Genomic DNA, 13140 nt, shown 5'->3' with positions numbered 1-13140 from the left:
TGAAGTTCTCTTGTCATCCTATCAGCCTGTGTGCTTTGAAGGAAAGGCTCCCAGCTATAAGATAGAGTCTTCTTCTGAAGAGCTGGCTCTTTCAAACCATTTGAGCTACTCTGTCTGTGACTGCCCTTTCAGAAAAAGTCCAAGTTTAACAAGCACTGAAAATAAACAAACAAAAAACCCAGCAACCTGGAAGCAGATCATGCTCTAACACTAACATGCAGGATTTTTAACTCTGGCCAAGATTCTGGTGTTTTGCCTCTGACTTTTCAGGAGACCATAAAACACCAGCAAAACCTCTTGGTGACTTAGTTTACCTCCTTGTGAAATATTTGCCCAGTCCTTAGGGTTGTAAAAGAAAATCTGCTCAGAGTGTTATAAACTTCCATATTTGCATAATCTTTTCTCTAGCATTTAAAGTTTGTTGAGCTATTCCAGATGGGGACATGCAGCAAAATCAGAATTCAAATGAACCCAGTGGAAACGAGTTACTATTATTGTGTTATGAATGAGGCGGTTCCAAATTGAATTATCTTAGTGAAGAAGAGCAGCCTGTACACCCCTCTGTGAGATGATACAGTTACTGGTGGGAGTTTTTGTTTGTTATTCCTGTTGAGTGACTCCTTAACAGAACACACGTGGGAGACCAACATGAGACAAAGCAGGTTTGGGCTATAATTTTTCTTATATTCTAATTGGGGGAAATAGTTTGAACCCAAAAGGATGCATTGAGTGCAAACACAAACCTGGAGCAGGGCCCATTGGACATGCATCTCAGGAGCTATCAATCTACAACCTTCAATTTGTAAATATGCAGGATACTGAGCCAATAGGAAAAAAAAATAATTTTAAACATCTGTGGTATTCTTTCTGTTCCAGATTAATTACACTGCTTGTTTGCTGACGCTGACCAGAATTTTCAATCTTCCGATGTTATGCTAGGAACGCCACAAGTATTTTTCTATGTGTTTATCACTCGTGTCTCATGAAACTTTATCTCTGCCACAGTCTGTCTTTTATCATATATTTTAGGTCCCAATTTTGTGCTTTGGCTCACCAGCCCTCAGCTTCTTGGTTTTCCTTTAATACTGAGAAATAGGCAACTCTTTTTTCCATGCAGTATTTATTATAACTTTGAAGAGATACCTTGTTAATACACAGTCCCACACACATACACATCATTCAATCAAAATGATGATATAAATGAAAATCTAAATATGCTGTTTAATCATTTGGAGAGGTTGATAATTATTTTCAATCAGCTAGGATTGCTGTCAGTTCAAAGAATTATTAATGAGAGCCAAATTCATTAATAGATTGTACGCAATTCTTTTCTGTGTGGGGGGTAAGATATTAGGAAGGTCGTTCTAGAAATTGCTATTCAGCCTTCACAGCTTTGAAGCCCATACACTGAGTCAGTCAAGAGTCCAACTGCTAAAATCTCCATCCTACAATCTATGAAGGTACATTTCCTGAGCTGAATCCTTGTAGTTTAAATAGAGAAGAATCACAAAGGTTTATTTTTTCCCTAAAATAGCCCAATTTGGACATGAAAATGGGCAAGTCCTTTGCAACATTAAACTGCCATAATCCCCATCTCCAAGTCCAGTCTGCCTTGAGAGTTTGTCTCCCTCCTCTTGCCCCTCCTCCACAACCAATTTCCCATGCATGACTTTTGTGACCCCAAGGTGACCAAAGAGCTCCTGTTTAGGAAACTCAAACTCCCCTCCTCATTCTAGCCCCCAAGAGCCTCTCCTCAGACCCTAGCCCGTCTCCCTGATCTTCTTTTCCTGTGTGCCAAACACTTGAGGTCTTGGCCAGCTTTGGGTTTCTTTTTTCCCTTGCTGCAATCTACTTAATTTCCTGGAGTTTTCTCTCTTCTGGCTGGGGCACAGTCTATGCAGCAGCTCACTTCCTTCTTCCTTCTAATGATAAGCCCACAAGCCATTTTTGTTTTGTGGGTTTTACTGAGAATCACCAAGGAAAAAAAGAGAAAATAACCAGAGAACCCACGTGGAAGAGATGTGACTATACAAGAACTCTTAAATAATCACTTAATTCTACAATAACCACTTATTGATTGCTCCCTACATGTTGAGCGCTGCCCTCTAGAATCTAACAGTTATTGTTTGTGCGATGATTTTGGAAGCCCCGTTGCCCACTTGCTTCCCTTGGCAAATAGCTGACGAACCTCTCTCTCAACAAGGAGGGCAAAATAAACAGTGGACAGTGCTCACTCCTTGGGTAATTAGGTTTCTCTACAGTTCTTCAGGTAAATAGTATATGTGTCACTGACCTCCTACCCTATAAATATTAAGATCATACTATAAATTAAATTAAAATATACACACATGATGCAATTCTAATAATATTAAAATTCTTTGGCATTGAGACTATTGTGAAAACTTCAGAATATCCTCTCATACTCAGCCTGCTGTTCTCCTCCTACTGTTGTGTTTTGACCAACGAGGGTTTTTTTCTAGAATCCAATTTTTTAGCATCTATCCAATGATGGGATCATAAACTGGCTCTCTGAAAAGGACAAACAAACAAACAAGACGCCCTGATTCACACAGCATGTTTGCTGATTTCTGTGATGTAAATACTTCCACCAGCCAGCAGGCAAGAGCTCTTATAAGCCGGTCGGAGCCAGTTCTGAAATATCATTTATCCTTCCAGTCTTTTCTCTTATCACAACTTGTTCTGTGTCTCATCTCCCCAAAGGCTGTTTTGGAATTGCCTCTCATTTGGATAAGCAATAAAATAAGTAAATCCCAGCAGAATGTTAATGGCTGAATGAGAAAGGCTGGATTGGTAAACTCTGGAAATGGTGTCTACCTTGTCAGGGGGTGCTCCTGGAAGAGGACTTCCACTCAATGGATGAAATCCACTCTCAGAAGCGGGAGAGGTCCCCAGCCTAAGGGTGCACTCTTTGGTGGCAGTGAAAGTAGGGACAGGGGAAACCCATACTGAATGCCAGGAAGTGTACAAAGTAGCTGAGAGCACAAACTGAAGCTTGAATGCCGAGGTTTGCCATATTGGGCAAGTTACCTGACCTCTCTGTGCCCAAAGTTCTTCTTTTGTAAATTGAGGATAGTCATATTGTATTTCAGGAACCGAGGCTAGCCTGTATCGTAAAACATACCACTATTTTATGTTCCATTAAGAAATTTTAAAATGCTACCAATTAAACTATGACATGCTATCAAAAGTAAGACGCATTAAAATTTCGCAGGTGCTAAAATATGAGAGAAAATATGTTTTAGAATCAATGAATTATGGTTGTACTCTCCTCATAGGGCTACAAAGATTAAATAAGTTGATGATATATATATATATAAAGTGCTTAGAACACAGCCTGACATCTTGTCAGTGCCATGATTTTACAATTATAGATTTTGCTAATATTGATCACTATTATCACAAAGAGATTAATGAAAATTTTTAAAAAGATGCAAAATATCTGACTCAAACATGAAAAGTTCAAATTTCCTCATAAGACCAAGTATGTACTAAAGTGGTTCCAAACCAGCAGTTTTCAAGCTATTTTTCTCATAACCGCATGGGCCTCAGGGATTGCAACAAAAAGAAGTAAAGATGGAGCTAAAGCTGAGATGAGGGCCAAGCAAGAGAAATTCTCAGTCACCTAATCTGAAACTCAAGTAAAGCAGCTTGGTTTTTATCAACTGAATGTACTGAGTTCAAGATAAGTTTCATTTTAATTGTGTGTTTGTGCTTAAATATACATACACATATAGGTTGTACCCAGCTTATAGAACAGTTGGCCCCAGTAGACAGGGACACTAGCAGAGGCATAGGAATGGCCTTTCCCAGTATTAAGCTAATTCTCACTCAAATGCACACATCCCTGAGTTCAGAAAGTTTTCTCTTGGGTCAGCAGGCATGAACCCTTACCTCTTCTGCTTTCCAGCAGCCCTGCAGTCCCTTCTGACTGTGCCCTCTGGTAGACCATGCCCATCACCCCTACACCACTTCTGTCTTGACTGGAGCTGTTTAATTGTTCAAGTCCAGTAAGCAAGGACCGTGGCAAGAAATGTAAATATGATAGCAAAGTTTATACCCTAGACCTCTCTGTCACGGTTTCCTTAGCAACAGCTCTTACTATTTAGGACTCACCTTGGCTACACACTGCTTTAGCAATCGTCTGTCAGACTGATTTCCAAAACAGCTCATAGACTTCTCAGAACCAAACATTCTAAGCAGGAGATGAAGGAGAAAACATAACACATTTTTGAACCAAGGTTTTAAAATCTCCTTAAAAGTATTCATAGTCTCCCTTGAGATCCAGGTCAATGAAATATATATATATATATATGAAAAATAAGTGGGGAAAAATAAAGACAATACAATAAACAACTGGTGCACTGTGATTCCAACTATATAACAAATGCATATATATGTAAAGTAATACCTGAAGATGAAAATAGTTGTTTTGAGGTACTGTAAAAGTAGATTAAAAATAATTTTATATTTTTTGTTTGTTTTTTTGTTTTATTTTTAAATTAAACATGTCAAAACACACCTTATACATTCAGTAAACAACTGTTTATTGTGCAAGTAACTTGCATTTACCTTAGTTTGCTCCACCACACCTTTATCTTTCTTCACTTCTCTCATGTCCTCAGGTGTTTAAGTCCTTTAATATCTGTGTCTTAGGTGTCTAGGGGCTTCCCTGGTGGCTCAGACGGTAAAGAATCTGCTTGTAATACAGGAGACCCAGGTTCAATCCCTGGGTTGGGAAGACCCCTTGGAGAAGTGAATGGCAATCCTCTCCAGTATTCTTGCCTGGAGAACCCCATGGACAGAGGAGCCTGGTGGGCTACAGTCCATGGGGTTGCACAGAGTTGGACATGACTAAGAAACTAACACTTTCACGTTCAAGTATATATACCTAAGAAATGTATGCTTATATTTAGGTACATATGCTTGACCTTTATATGATAGTAAACAACTGTTTTTCCTGTAAACCTTAGCAACTCCCCTCCTATGGACAGTATAATGCTTGAGTTACAGAAAACAAGTTCAGCCAATATACCAGGTGAATTACAGAAAAGACTCTCATGCCTTCCCCCTCTAGAATTGGTGTTCCCCAAGACAGTACAAAGAATATTTGAACTCTAGGGCCACTGCTTTTTTAAAAAAAGGTTGGTATTCATTCACGATAAGAACAGTGTTACCAATCAGGGTTCAATTAGAGAAGCAGAAGTGGTGTTGAATAGGGATTATTATCAGGACTAAACTTGACACAAGAATGGGACTGGTGGAAAAGGAAGTCTATGGGGGTTGTGTCTGTGATTGGCTTTGGGCGTGAAGTTGCTGCGGATCTGCGCCAGCAGTCTGGAAGATGAGCTGGACAGGAAGGAGAGGTGAGCAAGGACACACAAGAACCTAAGACCCATGAGGACAAATTGGAACTCACAGTGTCTTTCATCACCCCCTTCTCAATGAGGAAGTGATCTTCATGGTAAAGTCAACACAATTTACTATGGGACTGCGTATACCTCTGGCTCAGGACTCAGTCCATGGGGTCGCAAGAGTTGACATGACTTAGGGACTAAACCTCCACCACCACTGTTAGCTTTGTGTGCTTCCCTCATAGCTCAGCCAGTAAAGAATCTGCCTGCAATGCAGGAGACCTGCGTTCAATTTCCAGGTTGGGAAGATCTCCCGGAGGAGGGCATGGCAACCTACTCCAGTATTCTTGCCTGGAAAATCGCATAGTCAGAGGAGCCTGGCAGGCTATATAGTCCATGGAGTCACAGCAGTCAGATGTGATTTAGCGACTAATCCACCACCAGGATTCAGAGGCAGAGGTTGCCGTAGGAGCAGTGACCTTGGGTGGTCCACAGTGTGGTGAGCAGATCAGCATCAAAAGTCACAACCCACCATTGTGCCTGGAGTTCCACACCCAATTTCTATTGAAAACAACAGCTGCTGCTTCATTTTCACCTTCCAAATCTTGTTTAAATGTATCTCATGCTCAGTATTAACCTGGACCCATACAGGGAATGAGACTATGGGAAACATTGTTCCAGTTTAGGGGACTGAAGGAAGCCACACAATAGACCTCTCCATTTCCCACCCTAGAAGGAGTCTGTAGAAACTGATATAATAATTCTAAATTCAGTTTAATCCTAGGCTTGGCACCCAATTTCGAGACCCCAGAATTTCCAAAAGATTCTCTTAAAGGACTTACACTTATGCCCAAATGTAAGGGGCTAGAGAGGTCAACACAAAGAGAGATCCTTATAGAAAAGGGATAGAGTTCAAGTATTCAAACTGGGAGATATTTGAAATTGTGCTAATAGTCATGTCTTCTATTGCATAAGGAGCAACCACAAGCAATATACTAAGGAATTTTCCAAATGTGTTAATCCTCCCGGCTCCCCACCCACCCCTTGCCAAAACAACAACAACAAACCCACAGAAAATCAAGGAGAGAAGGAGCAGGTTGCTCTTTGCATAAAGAAGCCATTTGAGTATTCATTATAAGAAGCAGCAGCCAAACATTTACAGAGTACCTAACTAGCTCCTCTCACGGGCTAGACACTGTGCTGATACAGCGTCCTACACAGGAGTCTTAAGGGAGGATAGGGACAAAGGTCAAATTAGTTCTCAACATGTTTGAATAGAGAAGCTGCTAGGCAACAGCCTCGCATCTAAGCAAAATGCTGGCCATTGGCCCTGAGCCTGGGCTTGGCCAAGTGCAGGTGTGGGCAACTGACACCAAGAGCCCTCTCTCAGAGGTAAGACAGCCCCTGCAGAAGCCCCACCACCAGAGTGCACCTGAGATCTTTAGACTGGAAATTATGTACAGATTTCCACCACAAATTTAGAACACTCAACTACCAGCATCATCATCCTCACTGTCACCATCATTGCCATGGCTACTGCAATAGCAGGACTTTTGTCCTTCTACAGAGACATGGAGTCCAGCCAAGTATCTCCGAGGGCTACAGCAACTGCAGGTCATGGACCTCTGCATGGTTGAGTGACTGGGTGAGGGCCAGAAAATACACCCCTGTTGTCTCTCCCACCTGGTAGAATAAGCACACTGGGCTGCACTGGTAAAGGCCACTGCTGTGCCTCTTCCCCTTTCAAAAGGTAGGCTGAACATCATTATTTTGGAAACACAGTGACATTTTTTACATTAGTGAGTTGGGTTGGGTTTTGTTTTGTTGGGGTTGTTTCCTGTATAATGATTATTCACATACACTTGATTAGCCACCTGTCAAATGAAAAGGCAAGGGCCTCCCATCAGGAATTTTGAGGATTTATTTTCTCCACCACAGAAGCCCCATCAGGAGATCCTGTTAGAACCGGCTGGATCGCCAGAGCTGATTGCATGCTCACCATTGCCTCACAGTCTTTTTCCCCACGCCTAAGAGTCTAGGCAGGCACCTGGGAAGTCTGACTCCACTGCTGAATACTTCGTCCAAGTTGAGAAAATGGCCTCGTCTCTATCTTATTTGGATACAGTGTCATAATAACATCATCCTATTAACCTCAATTGGGTTTATTTGACTATCTGCTTTTATTCAAAAACAGCTAGTCAGAAGCTTGACCTGCTATGGATCACACGCTGCCCTATAAAAGTTAAGTGGTCTTGGCCTTAGTGCCATCTTTTGAGAAACCCCGAGCCATGAGAGCAAAGTGGAGGAAGAAGTAAAGAAGAAAGATGAAGAAGTCCAAGTAAACTTGTACATCCATGGAAGCCACAGAAGCAGAAACAAGGGAAGCCAGCAACCAGGAACACTGGTACAAACTGTTGGACTGCGTGCCTACTGTTTAGAACTTGTCTCAACGAATCTGGAACCTCGATGGCCATTCTAATCGCCTTGACCACTTTCGACACCCACCGTGCTCATATCAAAGCCATCCAAATGTAATACATAGCAACATTTAAAAATTTGCTATATGCCAGGAACTGTGCTACCCACGTTATGTCTATTATCTCTCTTAATCCTTATACCACTCCAATGTGTTAAGTACTGCTGGCATTAGACCTATTGCATGAATGTAAAATATAAAATGTAGAGGTAAAGCAAATATTTCAGCCCATCCAACGGTAAGTGATGCAGATGAAATTTTAACTACAATTCTGATTCTAGAGTCTGAGCTCTTTGCAACTCAGCTATGCTAGTGATAAACTGCTGCTGCTAGTGACCCTTAACTTTTAGGGGGTTATGGGTCCCTCTGAGAATCTGGTTAAAGTTGCGGAAACTCGCCTCAGAAAAACCCCTCCACATACACACACTTTCACCACTTACAATTTCAGAGGTTCTGTCAACCTCCTTGAAGACCATCTAGCATTTACTTGCGGTTCATAAGCCCAAAATTATGGAACTCCAATATAAAAATCTCCTTAAGGATCAATGTATGGGAACTTGATGTTGTCTAAGTAAGGAGCTGTGTGGTGCAAAGAAAAATGTTACATAAATGTGAAGAAAGAGGGAAGTGGATCCTTGAATGCCAGGATGACCTACCAATGCCAGAGGAGTTCAGGAGCCTTACTTTAAGGATGGCTGTATTAGACTCTTCCAGTTACTCAAAAGAAATGAGGAAGGGGTTGTTTTAAGGATACACAATGGAGAAAGAACCTCTCAGAAATAAAAATAGGAGCTGTGTCTAGGCTAGACATTTCTGAGCACGAAATTGGACCAGAAGGTTGTGCAGGTCCGAGGCAGCCTTCCAGACAACAGCAGCTTGACACCCATGGTCTTTCTCTCCTTGCCCACTCTGTTCTCTTTTTCTAATTTGCTTACTTTTTACTCCAGATCATCTATGACATCCCTCAGGGACCTTTCCATGTAAGTGAAAGTGTTAGTCACTCAGCCAAGTCCACCTCTTTGCGACCCCATGGGCTGTGTCCTGCCAGGCTCCTCTGTCCATGGAGTTTTCCAGGCAAGAATACTAGAGTGGGTTGATATGCCCTCCTCCAGGGGTTCTTCCCCACTCAGGGATCAAACCCAAGTCTCTTGCATTACAGGCAGATTCTTTACCATCTGAGCCACCAGGGAAGCCCAGGTGCAAGTATAACCTCTTAATTTTTGCAAACTCCATTTTCTGCCTCATCACTTCAGGCTGCCATGACCCCTCATGGTTCTAACCTCACCTCATAGATTCTCCCTTGTGTGTTTTCAGTTAGTTTCTACCTCTGGATTGAATGGGGTTAGGTGCCCCATTCTTGCGGTACTTCCCAGTTCAAGAGCCTGATGGCAGCTAACGTTTTTTGCACGAGGTCACTGCAGGTTTTTAACTAGCCTACAGTTTGATTGTACTTGTGACGAATGCCACCCAATCCAAACAGTTGCCACTCAACCCAAACAGTTGCAGTTGGTGGCACAGAGGATAATGGGTGCCTCTATGGGAATGAATATGCCCCCACTCAGGCAGGCTCTCCTAAAAGATGTGGTTGGACAATTTTCTGGAGAAAGGTATCTAGTCCAGACCCTTGGGACAGGCTGGTTCTGGGAGACACCTTGAACTTCCCACACTTTGAATTAAGTCCTCCTACTATCGGGTCCTTCACACCTTTAGGTGGCTGTGTGTTCAGATAGGAATTAATGGCAACAGGAGTCCTCACTACCAATGAAAGGCAGGAGCTGGAGGAAGCCTCTGGATCTGAGACCAGCCAGGCATGCTCCTCAGTTACATGCCATCCAGGAGAAATGTGCCAAGAGATTTTTGTGCCAAGCTTCAGGACATGCAATACTTCCTGGTATATCTCACTGGTTGCTCACTGAGCTTTTTAAGGAGGAAGTAGCTTAAAGGGCACTGTGACACAGACAGTATAATAGAGTTACAGAGTTAGAATGTTAAACATCACCTATTCTACCTGCCTATCTATGGAGAGGGAAATTGAGCCTGAGAAGGGCTAAATGCTGAAAGAAAAGCACTTGGTGAGCTGGCGGTGGGGCCCCAATTTCTAGTCCACTCTCCCTTGATTATTCCTGGATTGTGAGCCGCAATCCTCTTCATCCTCTTGCTGCCACTGAGTGCTACCTTTCTGCAGCAAACCAAAAAAGAAGAAAAGCCTGTAAAACGATATCTCACACCATAAAGGTTCAATCCCAATTTACCCATATCTATAGGATGTCTTTTGAGCTGTGGTGTTGGAGAATACTCTTGAGAGTCCCTTGGACTGCAAGGAGATCCAACCAGCCCATTCTGAAGGAGATCAACCCTGGGATTTCTTTGGAAGGAATGATGCTAAAGCTGAAACTCCAGTACTTTGACCACCTCATACAAAGAGTTGACTCATTGGAAAAGACTTTGATGCTGGGAGGGATTGGCGGCAGGAGGAGAAGGGGACGACAGAGGATGAGATGGCTGGATGGCATCACTGACTCGATGGAAGCGAGTCTGAGTGAACTCCGGAAGTTGGTGATAGACAGGGAGGCCTGGCGTGCTGCGATTCATGGGGTTGCAAAGAGTCGGACATGACTGAGCCATTGAACTGAACTGAACTGATAGGGTGTCTCTAGCTGCAGATGGATGATTTATCGGAAATAATCCTGGACGAGAAGACTCACTGTGTCACTCTTAGATTTGTGATTTAACCTCTGTTTGTTCTTCTGAGAAATTGCAATGCATTAATGCACTCGCCATTTATCTAACAAACATTAACAATGTCTGCTATGTTCCAAACCCTGAGAGTAAAATGATATTGAACAATTGTCTTGTTTCTCAAAGAGCTTTTACATTCTGGTAGAAGGAAATGAAAACCCACTCTAGTATTCTTGCCTGGAAAATCCCATGGACAGAGGAGGGTCACAAGAGTCAGACATGACTTAGCACCACCAGGGGAGTGTAAGAGAACTTACACCCAAGTGATATGGAAGTGAATGAGGAAGGGGGTCAGGAAAAACTTGCAGATGTGTGCTTGCAATTCAAAGGCACAGATGGAAGAGGAGTTAGCCAAGCAAGGACAAGAGCTGGGCAGGCAGATGAGGGAGTGTACTGCCCATCTGGGGAAGACACGCAGTATGGCTGAAGCACAGAATTCAAGGGGAAGACATGGTAGGAATGGCAAGAGATGAGGCTGGCCAGTAAGCAGGGTCCTGGTGTCAACTTCACATACCATCCTCTTGGTTCACCTACAGGCCATAAGTTATACAGCTAGTCTTTTACTTTAGAAAATTATTGTAATGGCTGTAGGAGAACCAAAAGCTAAGATGGGAAGCATGCAGATAACTTAAGAGCCTACTGCAATAACTTAAGAGTGATGGTAGTCTTCTGATTTATGGCAGTGACTATGAGACCAAAGACATACTCTAGACATTTGGGGGCATACGCTAGACATTTTTAAAAAGTTATCATTCGAAGAGCTCAGACCATGACTGTAGGTCATGTGGAGTGTGGGATGTGAGTGGAGAGTGAGGAACAGAGGCTGCAGCTGCATTGCTCCTGACTTGGGTGGGAGCAGGCACTAGTGGGTTGGGTTTGGGACACTTGAGTAAAGTTATGGTGAAAGAGCCAAGCATAAAGTTTCCATAGAAAACTAGACAGTAGATCCAGAGTTCAACAGAGAGTTTGGCTGGGAATATAACCATCAACATATATAGGTAAGTGGTATTCAAAACAGAATATATTTATAGCTTTCCTACATAACAAGTTTATTTCCTATAGAAAAAAATACATAAGAAACTACTTCCTCCTCTTCCTACCTCCCTTTCTGTGCCTTGTATCTCTCCAGAGCCTGTGTTTGCTGTCTGATTTCCAGGATGTTCATATCCAAATCAATCTGAACTAATTTTGCAAGTAAAATGTTTTGAGAGCTCACCCTAAGTGCTTCCCTGAACTCTAAACATTTAACATCTGCTTGGCTGGACTCAATGCCTAATCTTGTAAGTCTACTTAAATCCACCAATTTGACTTGTCATAATTTATCATTTCAAAATCTATATTATTTATTGCTCTTGATTACGTTATCACAGGTGTTCTGTACTATTGGTGTTTCCTTCCACTTTTTCTTATATTCTCTTGTGAAATCATCATATCTAATTTACCAAGAGGTCATTTCTACTCTTTTTTTCCTAGCTTTTGCAAACTTTTTCCTACATTTATTCCTAGCACCAGTCTGCATTTTTAAGGTGATAAACTCAGGAAGTTTATCTTCCAGACCTGCAGATTTTCAGGGCATTTACATTTCAGAGACCTACTTTCTACGAGCAGATATTTTTACAAGGTGTTTCTAACTAATCATCTCTTCTTTATTCTCAGGTGCTAAATGAGTTTTCCATAGGCAGTGATGAGCTTTTCTATCCTTAGAGCTTGTCCCTGCCCCCACTACACTCCTTCTGGACACACTCTTTCCTGCAGTGCACTGTCCTTCCTGTTCCTCCTTTCATACCCAACAAGGGGCAGTGAAGAGTACAGCCTCACCCTGCAACCTTTGGCCAGAGCCATCTATTGCTTTCAGTCTCACTACCCACCCCTTTCAACCTCAGGCCTGAATAACAGCAGATAACAAAGGGGGAGCTCGTGGCTGCCAAGACAGTGTCATAGTAACAAGTTCAGAAGACTACAGCCTCTGGCTCCACCCCACAACCCACAAAGATGGAATGGATTTCTGCCTCTTCCTGCAGATTTTGAACTCAAGACAGAAGAAAGATCAAAATAGCAGAGCTGTATGTGCCTTACCCAGATGACATATGGATACCTGTTAGCGTATTCCCAGCCCAGTTAAGGATTTGTAAACACCGGAAGTGCAAGCCATCCACATAGGCAGAGAGACAGGTATCTACCTAGTAAAGTCTCTGGAGCAAGTGGTTTAAAACCAACCCTTGGGACTTCCCTGGTGGTCCAGTGGCTAAGACTCCGTGCTCTTCATGAAAGGAACCCAAGGTTTTATCTCTAGTCAGGGAACTAGATCTCATATGCCACGACTAAGAGTTCAAATGCCACAACTAAAGATCCTGCATGCTGCAACTAAGACCCGGCGCAGGCAAATAAGCAATATAATAAATATTTTAAAAATATTAATTATAAAAAATAAAACCAACCCTCTTACATGCTATGAGTTTATTCAGCACTCATAAGAGAGAACTTGGGTCAAGTATTTCTGAACCAGTAAGCTAATGATCAAGAGAAAAGAGTTAATATAGATATGGACATTGG

The sequence above is a fragment of the Capricornis sumatraensis genome, chromosome 13, assembly GCF_032405125.1.
Source record: "Capricornis sumatraensis isolate serow.1 chromosome 13, serow.2, whole genome shotgun sequence".
NCBI classification, from domain to species: Eukaryota; Metazoa; Chordata; class Mammalia; order Artiodactyla; family Bovidae; genus Capricornis; species Capricornis sumatraensis.
The sequence above is the reverse complement of the archived record's forward strand: the minus strand, read 5'-3'. Positions refer to the sequence as shown.